Raw genomic sequence first — 7,416 nt, 5'->3', positions numbered from 1 at the left:
CGCCCCCGCAGTTGGAGTCTGGCGGGCAGGGGTGCGCGGCTGGAAGCTGCGGCGGCGGGAGGCGCCCCTTTCTCCCTGCCCCCGCGGGGCTTCTGGCCGCCTGCTCGCGCGCCAGGCTGTGGCCCCCACCCGCGGGGGAGGCGAGGACGGGAGGGGCGAGCCTGCGACCCACGCCGCGTGGGCTCCGGACCCCACCTCCGCCTGACACCCGGGGGCATCCCCCTGCGCTTTCCCCCCCACTGCGCGGCACCCCCCGCCCGACCCCTGGGAAGCTCTGGGGCAGGCTCGCGCGCTGGGGGTCTCCAGCTCCCCTGGGGTTGCCAGGCACAGGCAGGGCAAGGACAGGCATCGGCAGAGCGAGGCGGGGCCGTTGCTTCCGCAGCTGAGCCCCGGGCGGGCCAGTGTCCTGCGTCTGGGCCTCGCGTCCCCAGCCCGCCGCCCTCCTTCTCCGGCCCCGGGGGGCCCGCGCGCCTTTCTGTCGCCTCCCGGGCAGTCCCACCCCTCAGCGCCCTCCCCGCTCGCCTTTTTCTGTCCCCACAAAGGTTCAGCTCCTGCGTTCAGCTCCTTACACTTTGCAGCCGCCGCCCCCTGCCCTTCTGCTGCCAAGGAGGGGGAAAAGCCGGGCAGAGCCAGCCTCTCCCAGGCCTGGCCGGGGCAGTTTGCCCTTCCCGAGGGGGAGGAGGCCCTCGAGGATGTTCTGTCTGGAGCCTTCCCAGGGATGTCCTAAGGGCCCACAGGCCAGCTTCCTGCAGTGGACCAAGGCCAGTCAGCAGGCGCCGGTCTCCGGGCCGCGGAGCGGCAGGGCCTGTGGGCGCCCCCAGGCTGCCAGCAGAGGGCGCGCTGCTCCGCCCTCGGAGCGAGCGGGTACGGGGTGTCCTCCCAGCGGGCTGCAGGAGAGGCGGTGAGGTTTTAATGCAAAGGCTCATCTTCCCGAGGTGGCGAGGTCAGCAGCTTTCACATCCAATGAAGAAGGGATCCATTTTCTACCCTCACCTCAAAAACCCTTTTCTGTAGTTATTTCAAATACTGTTGCCCCCAATGTATCTCCTAGCTGCGTTCCTGAAAGGTTGCTCACGGAGGAGACAGCCTTTAAAGGGCACTCAGGAAAGCTCTGTCACTGAAAAAAAGAAGCTGCAGTTATCTCTTGTAAAGCAAGTTTGTTTTCTAAATCAAATAGAGACATGCCTGCTGTAAGACACCCGCTGTTCACAGGAAGGGTTTGTAAAAAGGGAGTGGGCTGCAGATAGCCCCGCCCCCAAGCTTGCAGGCGTCAGGGACCGGCCGCACACTCCCTACCTAGGGAATGGCCGGCACCTGCAGGGCCGGTGACTGCCTCCCCCTCCTCCCCACACTGCAGGTGAGCCGAGACCCGCCTTGCCGCTCCAGGCGCTTGGTATGATGTCATCAGGCACCCAGAGGACGCAGGGAGTCGGGTTTCACAGACAGGGAGCCCTAGGAGGGAGGGCGAGGCCCGCAGCTCACCTTGATTTCCTGGTCAGCCTCACCTCTGAGGCGCTTTCTCCCAGCCCTTGCCTCCTCTTCCGGCCCGCGGCTAAGGGACCCTTCCTGCTTGTAGGCCAGAAGGAAGAAAATGAGATCACGAGGACGTGCTTCAGCTACTAGTGATCTCGAGGCTGGGCATGAACCTGCCGGCCTACCAACCTCTTGACCCAAGGGGAATCTGAAAAGATGCGGGCTGGAGCCCACGGCTTTGTGAAACCCGGAGCGTCCGTGCCCCCTGTGGGCCTTGCTCCCGATGGCTATTCAAAAAGACTGAGCACTTGGTCCCTGGTGCCGGCAGTGTTGGCTCATGTGCTCGCAGGCGTTCCACTATCACTCCCGTTTCCCCGAGCAGGAGACGGGCAGAGAGAGCGGAAATGACTGGCTCAAAGTCACGCGGCGAGGCGGAGCTGTGAGGATTGAATCCAGACTCTCGAAAACCCATACTCCCTAACTTCTGCCCGGCGCCCCCAGGTGTGGTGACAAACTGCTCTTTCGCACATGGAAACATCTTGATGGGGGGGAAGGGATCTTCCACATTTCAAGACAGAGGGATGCCTGGATCTAGGGAAGAATTTAACTTTTTTAAAGATTTATTTTATTTATTTATGCATACAAGAGCTGGGGTACAGGCCAGAGGTGCAGGGGAGAGGGAGTGAGAGGATTCACCAGAGACAGAGTGGGGAGTAGAAGAGGTGGATCTACTGAAATGCACTGCCGAGGGGAGCAGCGGGCGAGAACAGGAGAGGTCTGCTGCGCCATGTGGGTAGCTCCCTGGCCGCGGATAAGCTTGATAGCCCTGAGACTTTAACCCCTGCGCCACTGGGGAGGCAAGGGGAGAATTTAAGGTTCATTCAGCCAATTGAAAGATTGAGCATAGTCTCATTTCATTTGAACCCAGTGGGGTACGGAAGATGATAAATTGGGGTGTGGGAGAAAATATTGAACCACAATGAGTCTGTTCATTCTTTCAGAATTTGAATTTTTGCATACATTTCATAATCAGTGTATTTAGAGTCCATCCTTGTAAGTCATTAAAGGTCTACCACTCCGAGGCTGTTCCTGCTCAGACATTTTCACGCCATATCACTGATAAGATGTTGGCTGTTGGTCGCCTTGCCTTCTAAGTTTACATACAGCTATGAGAGTGGAAACCACTTTTGAATAATGTACCGTGTTTGGAATCACGCTGAGCAGATAATTGAGAGGAACCAAGCAGTGCATCTTTTGTGCAAACTGAATTATAGATTCCAGATATTTCTGTTTGGTGTGTCTGGATTTCCAGTGCTGTGTCGGTCTGGTGAAGGGGGACTTATGCTGCCATTTTACTTTCCCTGTGAGTTTAGTTAGTCCACAAAAAAAGCAAAAAGGCAAAGGAGAGAGTGGAGAGAGAGAAGTTTCAATAAATTAGTTGAACTTGACTACTTTTTGCGATGACTTTAAGGGGCTCTATGGAGTTGTAGCTTCATGGTGGGTGCAAAGGAGAGATCTGAGGAGGAGACCAACAGGACAGGGGGTTCTGAGGCCATGTGTCAAGACAGTTCCTCTGGCGTCTGCCACAGGTCAGCTTTGTCCAAGACCCAGAACAAGCCAGGAGCGGAAGGGCTGGACTGGTGGCCTGGGGCAGGGACCACACACAGCCAGGGCACGCTTATGCCAGGCCTTCCCTTGCAGTTCAGGCCCCTGCGGGGAGTCTCAGAGACACCTGGAGAGGACAGGAGCTGGGTGAGATCTTCCCGGAGCTGGCACTGGGCTGGGCGTCACTGGCTGGTGAAGATGCAGTAGGCCAGGCCGCGAGAGGCTGACAGATCAGTGCGAGTTGTCTGCATAGGCCCTGCTGTTGCAGAAGCCAAGAAGGGCCCCCATTAGAAGAGCTTGACATAAAAGAACAAAAGGAAAAGAAGGGAGGTACCAGTGTGGGGTGGGCCCTGTGGCAGGAGAGCCGGCCCAGGGGGCATCATGTCATTCCTGCCCAGGCCAGTCCCAATGCCCCTGACAAAGGCCTACTCAAGGAAAGGTTTCCTTTGCAGAGATGCTGGATGCATTTTGAAAAGATCCCTATTGAAAACAGTTGCAATAAAAGGTCTCTGAGCTTCAAGAATCAGTCTTCCATTATCTGGCTGCCCACAGCCTGCCCGGTGGTGCTCGCCAGTCGCACAAAGAAAACAGACTGTTCTATTGGCCCTCAAGTACCTCAGGAGCACCCATTCACTCACAGAAGATACTCTCTTCACAAAATGCCTTCTCCCTGCCTTAACGAGACACCCCCAAGGCTTCTGCCATGTCATGAAGACCTTGTTAGTGGGTATCCATTAGCACAGTACTTGAAATCATAAAGCCGCATTTAAAAAACATCACTTGTTAACAAGCACAACAGAAAGACCCCAGCCTGCTCGCCCAGCGGGAGCCTTGCCGCCAGGGAGATGCCTTTCGAGTGTCTCCACTGCCATCTGCCCCCTTGGGGACCAACACCTGCTGGCACCCTGGAAGCGGGGACTGAGCCTTTGTTTGGCGAGGAGCTTGGCCCTCTCTCTGGGTCCCCACCGCACTGACTGCCAGGACCCTGGTCCCCTCGTCTGAGCTCAGAGGTGGTGAACCCGCAGGTGCCCCCATGTCTCCTCTCCTCCCAGGACGAGGTAAGTAAGACAAAATAGTGGCAGGTGCATCGCTCTGGTGTTCAGAGTCCTGATGGGGACGGTGTGTGGGGGGGTGATGCCTGACGCTGCCGCCGCATCACCTCAGCCTCTCTCAGCCACACCTGTCCGAGGAAGGACAAGGCACCAGGCCTGAGCAGCTGCTGTGCTGTGCTGTTTTGTTATTTTATTTTATTTTTATATTTATATGTATTTTACATCATTGTTCATTTTCCTGCAGTGTTTGCTCTCTCCTCTCAGGTGTAGGCCCCGTGAAATCCCACCGCCAGTTCACCCGGGCGCCATCGCCACAGTCCCTTGTGCTTGTCCCTCCCCGGTGCTGTTTTTGCGCCCTGATCTTCCCCTCAGGGTTTTGTTTGAATTAAGAGGCCTGCGGCCAAATACAGTTTAAACTCTGGTAGAGAACTATGAGGACCAAGCCGCAGGCCAGGGCAGGTCTGTCCGGAGCAAACACCCTGGAGGAAAGGGTTCCAGATTCCAAAAGGTGAGACCTGGGAGTGAGATTCCCAAGAAAGTTCTGACCTTATGGGAAAACCTGGGGCAGTGAGACGGCGGAGGCCCAAGGGAAGTGTGGACATGGGAACACAACAGTCCAGGAGGGTGAGGCCCACCAGAGAATGGAGCCAGAGTAACAGGGCCGTCCCTGAGCAAGGAGGGTGCGGAGTTACTCCGTTCTAGGCGGCTTCATGGGACCCACAGTCGGTTCTCGATTTCTATCTGGGGTTCTTTTATTATTTTCAAATGATAACAACTTTATTGAGATAATTCACATACCATACAATTCACCCATTGAAAGTGTACAAGCCAATGCTTTTGTTTAGTATATTCACAGAGTTGGACAACCACCGTCACAATCAATTGTAGGACATTTTCATCACCTACCTGGAGTTCTTGATTCTACAAAGTAGATGGAGAAATTGGAGAAAGAGCGACAAAGTGACAGAAGGATAATAAAATAGGAGCTCAGAGAGTGTGAGGAGATGGGACTCTTTAAGGAGGCTGCAAAAAAAAAAAAAAAAATCTGGTGTTTAAATAAGGAACTACTAAAAGGAAGAGATTTGGCCTTTGTTTCCATTAAGGACAAACAAAAAACTGGGCTTGAGTAAAGTAAGGATTTAGGTAAGGCATGAAGGGAAAAAAAAAACACTTAACTTCCTGGCAATGTTTGTAAGTTCCAGGGTTCTGCTACCCTTGGAAAGAAGACTGATGAATAGTCACCCCAGAGTGCTTCTGGTTTCATGCTGTTGGTAAGATGATGAGGCATCCCTTCAGCACTGGCTGAGCCCCGGCCTTTCTGAGATGGAGCAGTCCTGCCGGACCCTGTTTACTAGGGAGAAACTTCTAAAGAGCCCATTACGTGCTGGATGAAGGATGGCCCTTCCGATGAATGAACGGACGTTCCACTATTATAACAGTTTCCTGGTCTGATCAGCCTTGCGGTAATAAACCAGAAAAATATGAGTAGGGCACCAGAGACCACAGCTACCGGGCTCTCCTCCTGATTGCTTTTTTGATTAAATTTATTCTTCAAAGGATTGTTGAGCTCTTGCTGTGGGCCAGGTGTAAGGCAGACCCTTGAAATAAAGCGGTGGTTCTCAACCAGGGGTGGCTTTGCCAACCAGGGGATTCCTGAAAATGTCTCCAGACAATTTTGTTGAAAAAATTGGGGCAGAGAGAGGGTGCTCCTGGCATCTCATGGGTAGAGAACAGAGATACTGCTGCACATCCTACAGCACCATGCAGTCCCTGCAACAGAGAAACAGCCAGTCCCAAGCGTCAATATAGCCGAGGTGGAGAAACCTTGAGATAAAGAAGACGCAGCCCCCGCTCTCCAAGAGTTTGGTCTGCTCAGTGTGGTATTTCTTACTATGGCTCAAAATGTGTCCCAGTGGAAATTTCTGCATTGATGAAGAATCTTCAAGCCTCTTATTAGACGCGATCATAAATAAACCCAAATTCCCAGTGCCATTCGGGACTGACATCATGGCACTATTCTTGCAAAGGGTTTATTAACATTCTTACTTATTGACTGGGTTCTCAAACCTTAGATTTAAAAATGACTTAGCAGAGTTTCCAGGTGACCTTTATTTATCTTTATTAGCAGAATGAGACTACATTTTTGAGTGTATGTGTAGAATAGTTGGATGAAAAATAACCTACAAGTTGGGTTACTATAGTAAACCTCAACATTTCATCTCCTGCAACTTGAACATGTTCAAAATCTTGCCAGGATACAGGTAAAATCTCACCTTGCTTAGCAATCCCCTGGTCTAATAATAGTTGCCCATGGATTATTTGCACTATTCTGGAACTACTTCTTTCAAGCCTTTATATGTACTACTTACTATGAAATCAACCAATATGTTAATTAAAATAAAATATCAATTTATTAAAATGGCACCCTAAGGACCTCAAATATACCCTATTTTGTTTCTTTGATGTGGGAGGTCAGTTATTTGACCTGGTTGTTCTGGAAAATTGCCTTTTTTATTTAATGAGCAGTAAAGTCGGCCAGAATGACCTCCATCGCTTTTTTTTCCTGCTGTTAAAGTTTTCAGCTTAGCAGCTTTTGAATGTGGCTTTTAGAGACTTGGCATCCCCATTCTTGAGCTTGAAATCTCCCCTTTACAGTTGTACAAAGTACTCTGGGTGTTCCAATTAATGGAATGATCTTGAAAATAATTGAAAAAAAATCTGTCATTCAGACTCTACACTAATTCATACTGGTTTTTGTCCCCGATGGATCCAAATTCTTGTGGGTTCATTGGGCTTTAAACCCAGTATTTTAGAATTATTGCAAAGTACACATTCTTGAGCTGTTGATGCTTCAAAACCTTTCACTTTCACAGAAAATTCTCTTGGGCTTCCATTTCCTCACTTTAAAAACAGAATCTAAATCCTTCCCCGCTGTTTTTATTAATTGTGTTATTGATGAAGATAATGACTATACTGACATATTTTCTCAGTAATTGGCCACCTTTCCTTCCTCCGTTCTTCCTTCCATCTTCCTTCCTTCCTCCTTCCCTCCCTCCCTCCTTGCTTGGTGTTTTCATAATTGCAGATGTATTTTTTCAAGCATAAAGTGTGCAAGTTTTGCCTTTGAATCGAAACAAATCTTTGACTTCACTTTAGAAGTTTCTACTCACTGTCAAGGACTTCCTTGGTTAGGATAGTATCTACCCTTTAAATCTTTCTTTTTTTTCCCTCTAGATCATCTAGTTTTTACTTTACCAAGAGCATCATTACCCTCAAATATGGGATC

The sequence above is a fragment of the Talpa occidentalis genome, unplaced genomic scaffold (genome assembly GCF_014898055.3).
Source record: "Talpa occidentalis isolate TD23 unplaced genomic scaffold, MPIMG_talOcc4v2.1 talOcc4.15, whole genome shotgun sequence".
Taxonomy (NCBI): Eukaryota; Metazoa; Chordata; class Mammalia; order Eulipotyphla; family Talpidae; genus Talpa; species Talpa occidentalis.
Note: the sequence above shows the minus strand (reverse complement) of the source record.